This window comes from Ambystoma mexicanum, chromosome 10, assembly GCF_040938575.1.
Source record: "Ambystoma mexicanum isolate Mex_15411 chromosome 10, UKY_AmexF1_1, whole genome shotgun sequence".
NCBI lineage: Eukaryota > Metazoa > Chordata > Amphibia > Caudata > Ambystomatidae > Ambystoma > Ambystoma mexicanum.
The window spans coordinates 465,886,984-465,901,739 of record NC_090932.1 but is presented as its reverse complement, the minus strand read 5'-3'; positions in this window follow the sequence as shown (position 1 = coordinate 465,901,739).

Below are 14,756 nucleotides of genomic sequence, written 5' to 3'. Positions count from 1 at the left end.
AGAGCTTCAATTGAGACAAATGCTCAGCATTAACTAGTTCAGGTCCCGACGTTAAGTAAATTTACCTTAATAAACAGGAATTCTAGGGGTCAGTTGTTGAATAATGATTTCAGCTCTCTAGGTAAATATAATTTAATTTTGCTCCAAGAAACTTGGCTAACCTATGTCCTTATTTGGGATGCTCATGATGTCCTTATAATTGCGGCTGGCAAGAATCATTGTGGAAGACCTTTTGGTGGCTTATTTACAGCACTTTAAGCCAATATTAACACCAGTATTACACCATGGGCCTCCCCCAATGCCTTCATCCAAATGACTCAGGTGAAATTGAATGTAAAATCGTACACCATTAGAAATGTATATTGGAATTGTGTGGGGATTACAGATGAATGCTTCCTAAAAGCCTTAAGTGATGTGATGAATATAATCCTTCCAGATGGCACTGTACACAAACTTTTGATTGCAGGGGACTTAAATCTTGACTGAATCTCTAGTAGCAATACAAATAATCTAATTTGTACCAAAAAATGGATACAATTTGTGAAGCATTATAATATAATTAGGCTTAATGGAGCCTTAAAATCTGACATCCCGCCGGGTTCGACGTGGCAGAGGGGTGCCTCTTCATCCATCATTGATTACATGTATACGAATGTTACTCTCTTCTCTGAAGTTATGGACTTTGAAATTGTGAACTCAAATATGAGTGATCACAAACAATTAATTGCCAATTGGCAGTATTGAATTGATCCTAACTTAGAGAGAGACAAATTTGATCAAGGCCAGATTACTGTTAACAATGTGGGTGATAAACTTTGATGGACGAGAAAGGCATTGGATTGTCTCCAAGCACGACTGAATCATGAAGCTATAAAATCATGTTCGGACATTGGTGCTGCTAATGTCTGTTATTATGATATGATCCAAGCCTTTCAGCTCCCAGTGCCCGGGAACCTTGTTAAAATCTGTCAATCGAACACCTTCATTGCATGTTTTTGATCTGGAAGTTAGAGATCGAAAGCTCTTGTTTAGATTCCAAAAGAGGGAAGCGATGAATCTCCCAGCTAGCATCGGATATAGATGTCTTACAAACATCAAAACCAAATACAAAAATTGTTTCAAATTTAGACGGCTAAGTTATTCCATACTGATAGCCAGTTGCTCTTGGCTGCTGTAAAAAGTAAGAATATCGCCAACATCTGGTCTCTTCTCAATCAAGCCACTATAGGTCCTCAAGTTGTCATCCAAGCTAATGAAGTATCGGAATTCGCTTGGATCGAGTACTTCTCTGACTTATACAAAGTTCCAGATGGAGGAGTTTCATTATATTCCATCAACTCCCTCACCAATTTCACGTTATTAGACGCTCCTGGAAAGATCTTCTCCCATCTAATTCTGAGAGAGCTCCATAATTGGACCTTGTAGGCTCAGCTTAATGATCCATTTCAGTCGGGCTTCGTGGCTGGAATACGTACCATCCCTAATATCATCACGCTAAACATTTTCCTTTTTGACCATTCCGCCTGAAAACAGACTTTATTTTTGTCCTTTGTTGATTTCAAGGTCGCTTTTGATTCAGTTGATCGGTTCCATCTATACAACAAATTGGTCAAATACAATTGCCCGTCTTCTTTGGTAGCTTTAATAGTATTGCTCCACACCAACACATTGATGCAGGTTAGACTCGCATTGGGGGGCGACATGACATCGAAATTCTCTACGTATAGACGGTTAAAGCAAGGGTGCATCTTGGCCTGCTCAATATTCAACCTCTTTATATATGATCTGGGAGTTGCCCTGAGTCAAATCATGAGCAATCCTCCTAATTTGGGCCCACATAGGATTCCTTACCTATTTTACGCAGATGATTTAATCCTCTTCTCTAAAACCCTCAGTGGGTTACAAAATCTTTTGGATGGTCTGGAGAACTATGTGGGTCGGCTGTTGTTTCCTAATAGCCGATGCCTCTCAGCGTCCCGCAAGACTGCAATAGGCCAGGAGTGGTCCCATGTCGCAGTCTTGCGTGACCCTGAGAGACGTCGGCTCTTAGGAAACGACAGCCGACCCACCCAGTGCCATTGCCGCACCGGCAATCCTGCATCTTTTGAGGATTACCAAACAGCAACCTTCTGCTACCAAAGTAGTAGATTCAACGGACAGCACCGCCACAGGTGCCCCTCCTGACAAAGGCCAGCACAAAGACAGGCTTCAATCAAGCCCCTTTTTTGGCCGAAACACACCCTGTGTCGATCCCCGTGACACAACTGTCCCCCTTGTGGATGTTATATGTAAATATTGTTGTGTGCACCATGTGTAAACCATGCCTTGGACCAGTTTAAGTCTCAGGCACATATTTCCCTGCATAGTAGGGTTTTCCTACCTCATCCATTTTGGGAAATGTGCATTCTAATGAAGTTTTGATCTCAATAACCCCAGAGGTCGACACTCAACCGTGTTACCACTATCCACAACCAGCCTTGTCCGTTTGTACTTCCTAAACTTTCGTGCTTATTGAAAGGATTGTAAAGTAAATTGTCAAGTCATCCAAAACCTTCTGTGTTAATGCAAAATAAATACACGTACACAGAATCACTTTGTTTCTTGTTGGATCTCTCCATCCTGTCCAAAAATTCGACAGAAGCTTCTTCACTTCCGCCTGAATCTATGGCCGACCTTGGATGTCTTGGCTAACAGAAACCTAATTCCGAAAGTTGAAAATCTGTGTCGATTTTGTAAAATTCCTGATCAAAAAGAAACTTTGGAACATTGTGTGCTATATTGTCCTCAATTGACCTCCATTCGTAAGATGTATTTTAACATTTTTTTTGAGGAACAAAATGTGTACATACAAAAGGACATGTGGCAATGCATTTTTTCATCATCTTCGTTATCCATCAAGATAGCCATTGTGACATTTTTGGATGCTTTATTTCCTTATAAGTGTTGTTGTATTTGATTTAATATTATAATTGTTACTATAATTTGAAGAATTATGCCAGCGATGATTCTGGGTGTTTACTCATGAGGCAGTGACTTGCTTTTCAAATGTATGTATTGGATATCAAGGACGAAACGGGCCTGCTATTCTATGTCTTTGTTTTATTTGTAAAGTCCTATTTTGTTTTTTTTGTGTTTTAGTTGTTTACGTAATATTATTAACGAAAGATAATTTTAAGGTGTTTACTGTATTGTTTTTTTTATTATGTGCTGTGAAATTTGAAAGGTTGATTTTATCAACCAAACAAAATAAAAATAAAAAATAAAACTTCATGATTTCCCAGTTCTTTTTAATGAGCTTCTTAATTTTCTGACTCTGTAACGAATAAGTTGTGACATACACCAGTGATGGGATTTCTTTAATAGCTTTGATTTAAGTAGGTCCTCTGTTGAAATTCGTTCCACCTTGCTTGATACTGATTCTATTAATTCTGGGTAAAATTTCCTCTTAACAAATGTTCTCGTCAGTTCCTTTGCTTGGATTTTTTATTCATCTGTTGAGGTAATGTTTCTCCTATACTTCATGAATTGACTGACTGGATCACTCTCCAGAGTGCGCTACTAGAAACAATCACATTTGAAATATTCAATTAGAACATGAATGGGGGTTTTATGGTAAGAGGGGGAACTGCAGACGTACTGTTGGCCTAAGACCCACGTATTGGGTCCTCCGATTCTTACAAAAATGTTCAAAGGGACGATTCTATTAAGGTCTCTACATTTAATGGGATGGAAATTAGAGACCTTATTAAATTATTAATATTACGCAAAAAACATAAAAGAATAAATGAGGACGGAAGGGACAAATATGAGTCAGAGATCCAGATTTGCCTGTATCATGAAAAGACACTGGGTGAATTTAGTGATGGACTGGGGGACTCGTGATGCAGAAATTAAGGGGTCATGCACAACCTGATAAATAATCGAACCTAGAAAAGCATCTTTTTCCTCCCTCACTGAATTGTAGAACAGCCTTGACTCCTTCTAGGGAGCATACAGAGGCTCTTCCAAAGCACATAGATAATGAGGAAGTTGGAGACGGCTTGAGGGGGACTACTGAGGCTACCCTAATTAATCCCAATATTCATACTGAAACTCAAAAGGCTCTAACTATGGAATCAAATAGATCCCTCTATCAATACAAGGATCTTACTCAATATAATAAGGCCGCTATATAGGAGGGATGCTTTGATAATCCTCCAAGTAATAGATCTTTGGAGTCTTGTTTCAGAGATCCGGTCTTCCCAAATGAAATAAGTCTAACACTTAATTATATGTTTGATAAAGGTGGACCGAATTACATGAACATGTGTACAGTCCTATCTCTGTTTAATGAAATACCTGCACTTAGTTTAATTTTATCTAATGACATTAAATTGATAGAATGTATACATCTGGAAAGGTATGATGTCTGTTCGGTAATTCCTTCAAAGATGATTTTTGGGGTATTGATTAATAAAGTAGAGAACCTCCATGAATTAGGTTATGACCTTAGGTTCTACTATTCCATCGTGAAGGTGGTTCAAGATGCTAGGGGCTGGGAGGGGACAGATGTAAGTCAGAAGGATGAGGGCAGAGAGGGACTTACTGGAAAAGCAAAAGCTGATGCATATAAGGGGCTGGATGAATCTAATTGGTAGTTGCTACCAATAACACTCAGAAAAGCCATTGCACAATTAAAAGAAATAACAGGTCCCCTTTAACGTAGAACCTGAATTTGCATTAATCTGTTGGAACGTTCGAGGATTGGCTGCATTATGTTCCAACATAACTTTGTGTCATTTATTGCTCCCTTCCCCAATCATTTGCCTACAGGAAACTTGGCAGACAGAATTACCTTAATTTCAGGGTTACAAGTTAGTTAGTGGATCAGCCAAACAGGGTTTATGGGGTTGCCCTGTGGGGTTTTCCTGCTGTTGGTCTACTAGTCGCTGTCCACCAAGGAAGCGGACTTTCTATCACAAACCACTATCATGTATGCAAGGGTGTTTTAGCTCTGGGTATAAAAATAGAAAATAGAAATCACTCAAACCAAGTATTATTGTTTAACATATATTGGAATCTGAATGGAAACCTGGAAAATACCCTATCACTGGTGAATCAAAAGTTGAAGACTGGTACCTGGCATGTCCGGGAGGCCAGGTGGTCGTGGTAGGGGATTTTAATGCAGATTGCACCAGATTGCCTTTAAAGGATTGTGATCAAATACTCTGACTCACATCCCCAAATTCTATAATGGGAAGTGATGGGGAATGAGTGCTGGGGACCAGTGCAGCCACACGTAAAAAGTTGCACAGTCAAAGACGGCGCACTAACTTGAAAGGTTCGGGTCTCCAATTAGTATGTGTAATCACAGAGGGGGCAGAGCAAGACTCTGCTACTTGGTTTGCCAACACCACCTCCTCCTGTATTGAATATATAAATGCATTGCATGACATTTATAATCGGAATTGATCTTTTGAAATCATGCATACTGATTTTAGTGACCATGGTATATTGTTGTCAACCTTTGAGTGGAACGAACCCGACTACCCCCTAGATACATATGGTGCATCTCTACAAACAAACCAGCAAGGTGATTGATTGAGATGGAATGAAAAGAATAACTGCATGTTCAATATGTTTCTTCCAAAGAATTTTGGGAACTCCCCTCTAGAGATAAAAAGGACAACATATACCTCTTTTCATCTTTTAACAACTATATAATGACTCTACTGGCGACAATTTGGAAAGGAACATCAATAAGTACTTGACTAAAAACTCCCCCCCATAAATACGACCCTATATTACAACAAATGAAAACGTCTACTCAAAATGAGATAAGACAACTGAAGAAGATTATGGATGGGGGAATATAGGAAAAAACTATTAACATTAAAAGGATAAAACAGAAATTGAAGAATCAGATTAAAACCTACCGGTTCACTCTGTTTCAAAAAGATAGTGAGGCTATGTTGACCTCCCTGTAGGAGGGGAGTTCACAGACATTCTGGAGCTTGATCAATGATTTAGAAATAACCACAATGCTCCTTACAAATGAATCCTAAAAAGGAGCAATGGCCTTGTACTTTAGGGGTCTGTACAAAGCAGGAACACATAAAAGTAGCAGAAACAATGAGGCAAATAACGCTCTGTGGTCACTGGAGTTTAGCCCGGAGGAAATAGCAGAAAGAATAGCTAATGCCTGCCCCTCTAGAGCAGGAGGCCCACATTCTTTAACGTATGTTATATTTAAACAGAATATTGATCTATGGTCTACAAAATCCTATGCACATGTGACTGATATTGTTAACACAAAAAATTCCTGTATCTTGTAACATTTCCTATTTAATCACAAATTATAAGAAAAGGGACAGGTTGTCACCGTGTAACTATCGGTCCATTTTTTTATGGATGTCGATTCTAAAATATTTGCCTCAATACTCTTGGGACACATCGAGGAATGGTGTATTGAAAAGAACATTTGTATTTATTTATTTTTATTTTTTATTTTATTTGTTTAAGTTGCAATTACAACATTGCAAATATATAATTCAATTTTTTTCACTTTTTCACATTTCTGAATAGAATAAAAGAATTAGTTTAAAAGTAATTAGTGATGTTATACAATTCATGTTAATGTTAGAAAAGAGTGCTGTCATTTGTCATACAAAATTGCAAAATTATCCTCTATCACATTGCATAATCTCATACAAACTTTGTATTAGCATTTCTGAGTCATTATATGTTCTTATTACAACTTTCTTTTAGCATCACATTCGCTAGCACTTTGATTTGTTTTTTTACCTTGAAGCAACCATTAGCAATTTTAAGCACCCTGCTATTTGATTTGATCATAATTGTAATTTTAACAAATATTTGATTGTGGCAATGTTTAAGGAAATATACTGGGCATTTAAAATTATGGACCACATCAAGCTAGGTGTTAGAATCTGGTATTTAGAAAGAAAATTGAAAAAAAATGCTTGTGCCTTATGATTGATATCACCTTACAATGCACCGTTTTGTGCTCCAGTGTTTCAATGTGACTATTTAGGTTGCAAAATCTACATGTTTTCCTGATGGAACGGTGTGTGGGAGCAAGGGGCCATCAGGCCCCTCGCATCCTTTACTTCTCAGTACAAAACCCTGACCAAGTGCCTCCAGTAGTGGGTTCGCCCCTTGCCCTTATGCAATGTTAACTTTGGTTGACTTTCGCGTAGATGGGACCACTGAGCAGGACACAGGGCATCAATTTCTGTACCTCCTTTCGACTCCACCTTGGTGACTAGGCCTCACTGCGATAGTACAAAAACGCTTCTCCTCCCTTTCTCGCAGCGGCCAGGCGCGCAGGACACATGGCCCCCACCATCGTTCTCACTCTGACTGGAAAACTCTGCGGTTCCATTCTCATGCTGAAGCCGGAGGCATTTGCAACAACTAATAAATGTAACACATCACTCTTTCTCTGAGATCACTGTCCTGCATGTGAACCAGCATGAACTAAGCACATCGCTCGTTCATCTCCACAAACGTGTCCCTGCCCCCGCACCCTCGCCCGTGGAAACTGCCATTCTGACCCTGTGTCCCTGCAAGATATTCCTTTCATGTGTCAGACCACTGACCACACCATGATGCCCACCCAACAGATCCCCAACTAACATTGGACCCCTGCTGCAGTATATCATTGCCTACCAGTAACAAATGCCACATACCAGAGATTCTTGTGAGCACCGACCCACACTTCAACCAGTGTATTATAGTGGTCAAGACCCTTAACCTAAGGCCTGTATAATCCAATGTTATCGATAGTATAGATATATGTGTGACTTTTATAGAGACATGATAAACTACTGAAAGACTTTGAATAATTGTTTTTTGGTGCATGCATTTTTGAGAATATATTATGTTAGCTTAGATAGTGACCTCCCTGCTTCACAGCAACCTGACCTTCACCCATTCGAAGCACAGATGTCTGACGTCCATCCTCCCACCAACCAAGCAAACAACCCGGAGGAAGAGATGCCACCCACACCTAAGGCACCACACGAACTGACCAATCCGGGACCAACGTAGTATCCTATGTTAGTTGCGTCACTTCGCTTATAAAAATGTATTGTAATGTTAATTTTGTCAGAGCGCTCTCAGAGATCTTTTGAATGTCATTCATTAGATAAACCTTGCCTTGAACTCTCGCAGCCTGCTCTCTTTGCCATATTCTCCGTCCGGGGTGTGTCTGTTTTATTCTTTTGCACGTGTAAGACGGGGAGGGCACAAACAACGGTCATTAGCTATACCTGCTGTTACAGCTCTCGTTGGCCATAGATTGAAGCGTAAGCTCATAAATATTGAGCGATAGCCAGCGTCAGGAAATATTTGCAAGTATTTAGGGATTTTGTTGATCATTTTCTGAATAAATCTTCCGGATTTATAGATTTTATACTGCTCATACTTTAAACTTGTATTGACCCAGTAGTAATACCAGTACTTTCGTTTTGCATGATTAGGATTCATTTGCAAAGTACATTTGTGTATATCAGTTCTCGCCATTTTTTCGAAGCAGAGATCTTTCCACGTATTGATCATATCTTTCAAATGATTCTAAAATGCCTGTGACATGAGGGTTACGACAGTTGATTTGAACAAATCCTTCATTAAGCACTACCTGAAGACTAGCAAAGAGCTTCAGTCAACCACTGCTTTTAAAGATATAAAACCCAGTTAAAAGTGGATTATTGAAATAGGTATGCTCTTGGAGAGCACTAATACAGTCTTCCAAAAAAGTCCCTGTAGTATATCCCAAATCGGCTGGTTCTTTATAGGTTTGCAGTGGGCACCATATATTAATGCAGGAACCACTTTTTGTTTCTAAAATGAAAACAAAACATAGCATATGCATTTTATGTTTCATTTCATCTTTGTATGGAGCATCAGATTTGCTATCATTTAAATTTAATCCCAACTACAATTAGAACATTTTACATACCTTCCAGTTGGGGTTTTGCAAACAGATCGGTACTAATGGTGGCGGCCCCTTGCTGAGTAGTTTACAGCAATTATCTTGGAAAGATTCATCCACAGTGATATATATAGCTTCTATGGACCTTACCAGGGTCTTCGATCTTGTTGACCGCCAGACTCTCTGGACTAAATGAAATAACTTAGGAATTCCGGAAGGTCTACTGTGTATATTGATTTTTCGTCATAAGGACTCAACCATTCAAGTTAGGCGAAATAATGAGGGACTAATATCTCAATTTTAAATGACCTCAGACCGGGATGCATACTGGCCCCAACACTATTCAACATATATGTCTCGAATGTGGACATTGTCTAAATCATCTTTTGTCCCAACAATAATTGGTAATTTAAAGATACCTTGGGCAGCATGCACGGATGACTTCATACTAATAGATCAAACACCAATCGGGCTCTAAAGAGTGTGTGGGAGCGAGGGGCCAATGGGCCCCTCTCTACCATCACTTTTCAGTACAAAACTTGGACCAAGTGCCTCTAGTGGTGGGTATGCCCCCCGCCCTTATGCAATACTAACTTTTGGTTATATTCGCGTAGATGGGACCACAGAGCAGGACACAGGGTATCCTTTTTCTGTACCCCCTTTCGACTCCATCTTGGTAACTAGGCCTCACGGCAATAGTACAAAATGCATCTCTCCCTTTTTGCCCGCCGCTGTAGCTCAGAGCACACGGCCCCCACCCTCGTCCCCACTCCAACTGGAAAACTCAGCGGCTCCATTCTCACGCTGAGTCCGGAGCTGCTTGCAACAAATAATAAATGTAACACATCCCTTTTCCTCTGAGATCACTGTCCTGCATGTGAACCAACATGAGCCAAGCACAGGGCTCGTCCATCTCCACAAAAGTGTCCTTGCCCTCTTACCCTCGCCAGTTGAAAATTATTGCCATTCTAACCCTATGTCCTTGCAAGGCATCCCTTTCATGTGCCAGACTGCCAACCATACTATGAAACCCAGCAGACCCCCAAATAACATTAGACCCCTGTGCAGTATATTGTGCCCAATACTAACAAGTGCCACATACCTGCGATTCTTGTGAGACTAACCCCATAGTTCAATGACAGTATTAAAGTGGCCAAGGCCCTTAAACCTGTGACCTGTGTAAGCCAAATGTGTAGATGGTATAAACCCTTGAGTGATTTGTATAACGACATGATACACTACTGAGAGTCTTTTGATCAACTGTTATTTAGTGCATGCATTACTCAGAATGTATTTTCTTAGCTTAGATAGTGACCACCGTGTTTCACAGCGACCTGACCTTCACCCATCCGGAGCACAAATGTCCGACGTCAATCCTCCCGCCAACCAAGCAACCAACCCGGAGGAAGAGATGATGCCCACACCTAAGTCACCACCACGGCTGACCAATCCTGGTCCAACGTAGCATCATATGTTAAAAATGTAGATGTACTATATAAATGTTTTGTAACCTTGATGTGGTCAGAGCGCTCTCAGAGATCTAGATAAACTTTTCCTTGAACTCTCGCAGCCTGCTCTTTTGTGCCTTATTTGCTGCCCAGGGAGTGTCTGTTTTATTCATTTTTACATGTGTGAGTCAGGGTGGGCACAAACATTTGGTGAGCCCCTGTGACATGAATGGAGAGGTGCCTTGAGGCCGGCGCCGAGCGGCGAGATCCGGGACGCCCCCCAGCGAAACCATCACCTCTGCAGCCGACCAGCCTGTGCGCACTACCAAGAAGGGTCAAGGGTTCCCAGTTGACGAATACCCGACTGAAAAGCTGCTCGCCGAGACGGGCCACGGCTTGGTTGGGGTGTGAGCCTGACTGGGGTCGGACTGCGAGCGGCGACCCTCGGGTCACCTGACTGAACACCTGAGTGCCGGTTGCGAAGGTTACGAAGGAAATGTAAGGGGAAATAGGGTGGATAGGTGGTAACGGGTAGTAGGGAAGAGTAGGACCTGTGTGAGTGATGATGAAGCTTGTTTGATCTATCCTTTATATGGCCATTAGGACTTGGTAAGAAGTGAAGAGAAAAAGAGAAGTGGTATCCTAGCCCGAACGGGGTAGAAGGCAGCGCCACGTAGCATTGTCTCGTCCAGTGCAGAATAAATAAGTGAAGTTACAGAGAAAATAGTAGGAGTCTCATATATTGAGTAGACTCGGAGTAGTTATTTAGAACATTCTTTTTCTGGGTACGAAAGGATTCGTGGAAAAGTGTAAGAGGGTGTAAGAGGTGGGGAGTGAATGAGAAGAGTAGGCAAAATGGAAAAGGGGTGGAAAATAGAGCAACGGGGAGGAAACGCGCGCAGGTAGTGCAGGTGCATGATAAGTGTTATATGTGCTTTTTGTGTTCTGTCCATTTTTTGTCAAGGATATCCAAGTACTGTGATTAATTTGTGTTTAAAGTGGCAAAATATGCAACAATGAAATGTTGAATTTGAATATGCAATAACTAAAAGGTTAATGTTGAAAAGGGGGTTGATATATATATACATATATCTTGATACATATATGTGCATACAAATTACAAGTAATTGATAAAATTCGTGGTATATTATCCAACTGGTGAAGAAGTGATTAAGGGGAAAGGGAGGTCGAAAGGTAAGTACAGACAGAGGGAGGGAAGGAAACACATCATCATGGGAGGAATAACACCACTAGCACATATTTGTCAGCACCTTCCGTTATACAGTGAGAAAATACAAAAATACCATGATCAATGGTTGACCGAGATAAAAGGGGACAGTGTGGTGCCAATCTGGCCAGAGGGTGGGTCATTCGACAAGAGAGTATTAGATCTAGTATCTACACACTTGTTAGCAAGGTATAAGGGGAAACAACTGCAAAACAGAAGGGAAGTACTAGACCTATGGCGAATGTTTGAAGAAGTTACGCCTGCAGCAGAGGTAAGTAAAGAGAAGGTGAATGAAACACAGAAAGCACAGGAAGAGGTAGGCGGAATGCCAAAGGGCAAGTGCACAACCACTACAGCTGAAGGCGATACAAATAAAATATATCCTCTAATGTCCAGACCAGCAGTAGGATATAGTGAGACCCTGTACATACCAGAATGTCCAACTCCTACACCTACAACAGGAGCAGTTGCCACAGCACCACCTCCCTATGATAAAGGAGGTTTGTATGGCCCAACAAGCGCACCCCTGTGAATTTAGCACATATCACTGGAGAATTAGACCGCCAGCTAGCGCATGCACAGATGGAGACAATGCGGCTACGAGCGTTGTGCGATAGGAGCCAAATGCTACCAGGGGGAGGGGAGGTGCCACCATTATCCATAGCAGATCTAACACCAACATTGAGCACAGCAGGGGAAGTGGCGCAAGCGATCTCAGAGCCAGCACGGTCAGTATCATCACAAGGAACACGCATACCACAAGGGCAAGAGAAAGAGTGGCGGTCAGGGGAATTCCTGTTCCATCTAAATGACAAACCTGTGAGGATTATACGCCCACCCACCCCAGACAGTGAGAGAGGAGAAGGGTGTGAAGGGAACAATGAGCAAGAATCAGAACTAGCAGAGGTGTGGAGTGACTTAGATGAATATGAAGAGGCAGCTACTGAGACCGGCTCCCCACTGCCAAACCTCGGGTACCCGGACACACCATCGCCACCACTATGGCAGGGTAGGCTAAGACAGCGAGGGGGAAATATGATGGTAAGTAAGACAAAGAAAGGTGCGTTAAGTAAGGTAGGGAAGAAACACAAGTTACAAATGCCATTGATACATAAAGGAGCAGGTAGGCCACATTACATTCCGTGGGCTCAAATGGATAAAAAACAACTTGCTAAAGGTCCTCCCCCACTGTCGGGAGGGGCTGGGAAATGGATACATGCCTTTGAGAAAAACACAGCAGGAGTGCCGCTAGCAATAGGGGATGTGAAGAGCTTATTAGTGTCAGCAATTGGTGATCAAGCAGACGCAGTGTGGGAAAAGGCTGGATTTCCCGGAGTAACAATGAGTTGTGACCGCCACGATGGATCGGCGTTCAATAATGTTTGAGCACAAGTATGGGATGCATTGAGGCGCACGTTTCCAGATATTCCAGATTTACATTTGGTGATGCAGTGCACAATAGAGGAGAATGAGGATCCTACGCAATTCATACTACGGGTGCAGGATTTATGGAGAAGCGAAACTGGCACGGCGTGGAACCAGTCCACCACCTTGTTTTATTTTATCATCAAGAAGGGGCTCCCGAAGGAGGTGCAGAAGGCCTTGGACAAAATAGCTGGGATAGAAGCCAAGGGCTGGCCTGAAATACATAGTATAATTGTGCACCACTGCAGGAGGATCAAAGAGAGAGAAAAGGAGATAGCACAAAAAAGGCTGGCAGACGAGGCGAAGCTGGTACAGAACAAATTAGTGAAGGTCGCTGCCGTCAATGCCAGCGCAACCACAGACTGAGAAAATGAGGGAGACAAAGGAGTGGGAAACAGACCAGCAACAATAGCAGCACTGCGGCCCGCAGGAGAACAATGACAGTGGAACGGAGAAGAGCAATACGGTTGGCAACAGTGGCAAGAAAAACAAGCAAGAGGAAGAGGTGGGTACCGGGGCCAGAGAGGGGGGTTTGGAGGTATGGGAAATAGGGGATTTGGCGGCCAAAGAATGAGAGGCGGACCACAAGGGTCATGTTGGAACTGTGGGAGATGGGACACTACTCTAGAGATTGTAGAATGCAGCCTTCAGGGTATTTCCAGGGGCAACAGCCCATGGAGAACGAACAAGGTTGGGGGTGTCCACACCCAGGTAGCCCCTACGGACAACCGATGGAAAGTGGGAGACAGCAAGGCTACTGCCATAACAAACCTCAGGTAAAGGAAGGACAGCAGCCACCACCACAACCAATGGCAAGACAAAAAGCGCGACCAATAATTGTTATGCAACATCTGCAAACAGTGCGCCCGCACCGTACCGTGGCATGACCGTGATCGGAGATAATGTCTTCTCCGTGCCAGGGCAAGAAAGACATTCAGATTAGGACAGCCCACAGGGAACACTTGTGTGTCCAGTCCTATCCACCACCCTATGTGCAGAAGAGGAACCACTAGTGGGGGGAGAGATAGGAAATACACAGTTTATCTTTATGGTAGACTCTGGAGCAGAGAAATCATGTCTTATGGAAGGGCGGTTTCCCGCTCTCAGGCAGGAATTTAGAGACGCAGGGGTTCTCTGCGGCTATTTTAAAAGTTCCTTACACTAAAGATCTTTATATAACAGTGGGGGGAAAAACTGTGCGCGCACCCTTACTGTACCACGAAGACGCGCCAATAAACCTGCGGGGTAGAGATTTGTTGAGCAAATTGAATATGACGATCTCCTTTACAGAACGAGGAATAGTGTGCTCAACACCAGGAGTATGCCCAGTACGAGCAATGTTGATGATAAGCACAGTGATGAATGAAGTTGTGGTGCGAGGGGTACCCATTGATATAAGCATGTTCATATATGGTATCAAGGTGTTAGCACGAGTGGTGCCAGAGATAACGAGAAAAGAATGGAGAACACGATCAGATTTCATATTCTGCCCAATTGCACCCACAGACATTGTACCAGGCACGATAATGTCCATAGACATTGAGGCAGTTCAAGTATCCAGCAAACGTATTGTGGTCATAGGGCTGGACGCACAGGGGTGCGAGTGAAGGACTTTGTTATGCATAGACCCAAACATAATGCTATGAGATATAACAGATGAGGAATTGTTCACTGATTGTGAGGATGATGGAGAAATAATAATGGAAATAAGCATACCATG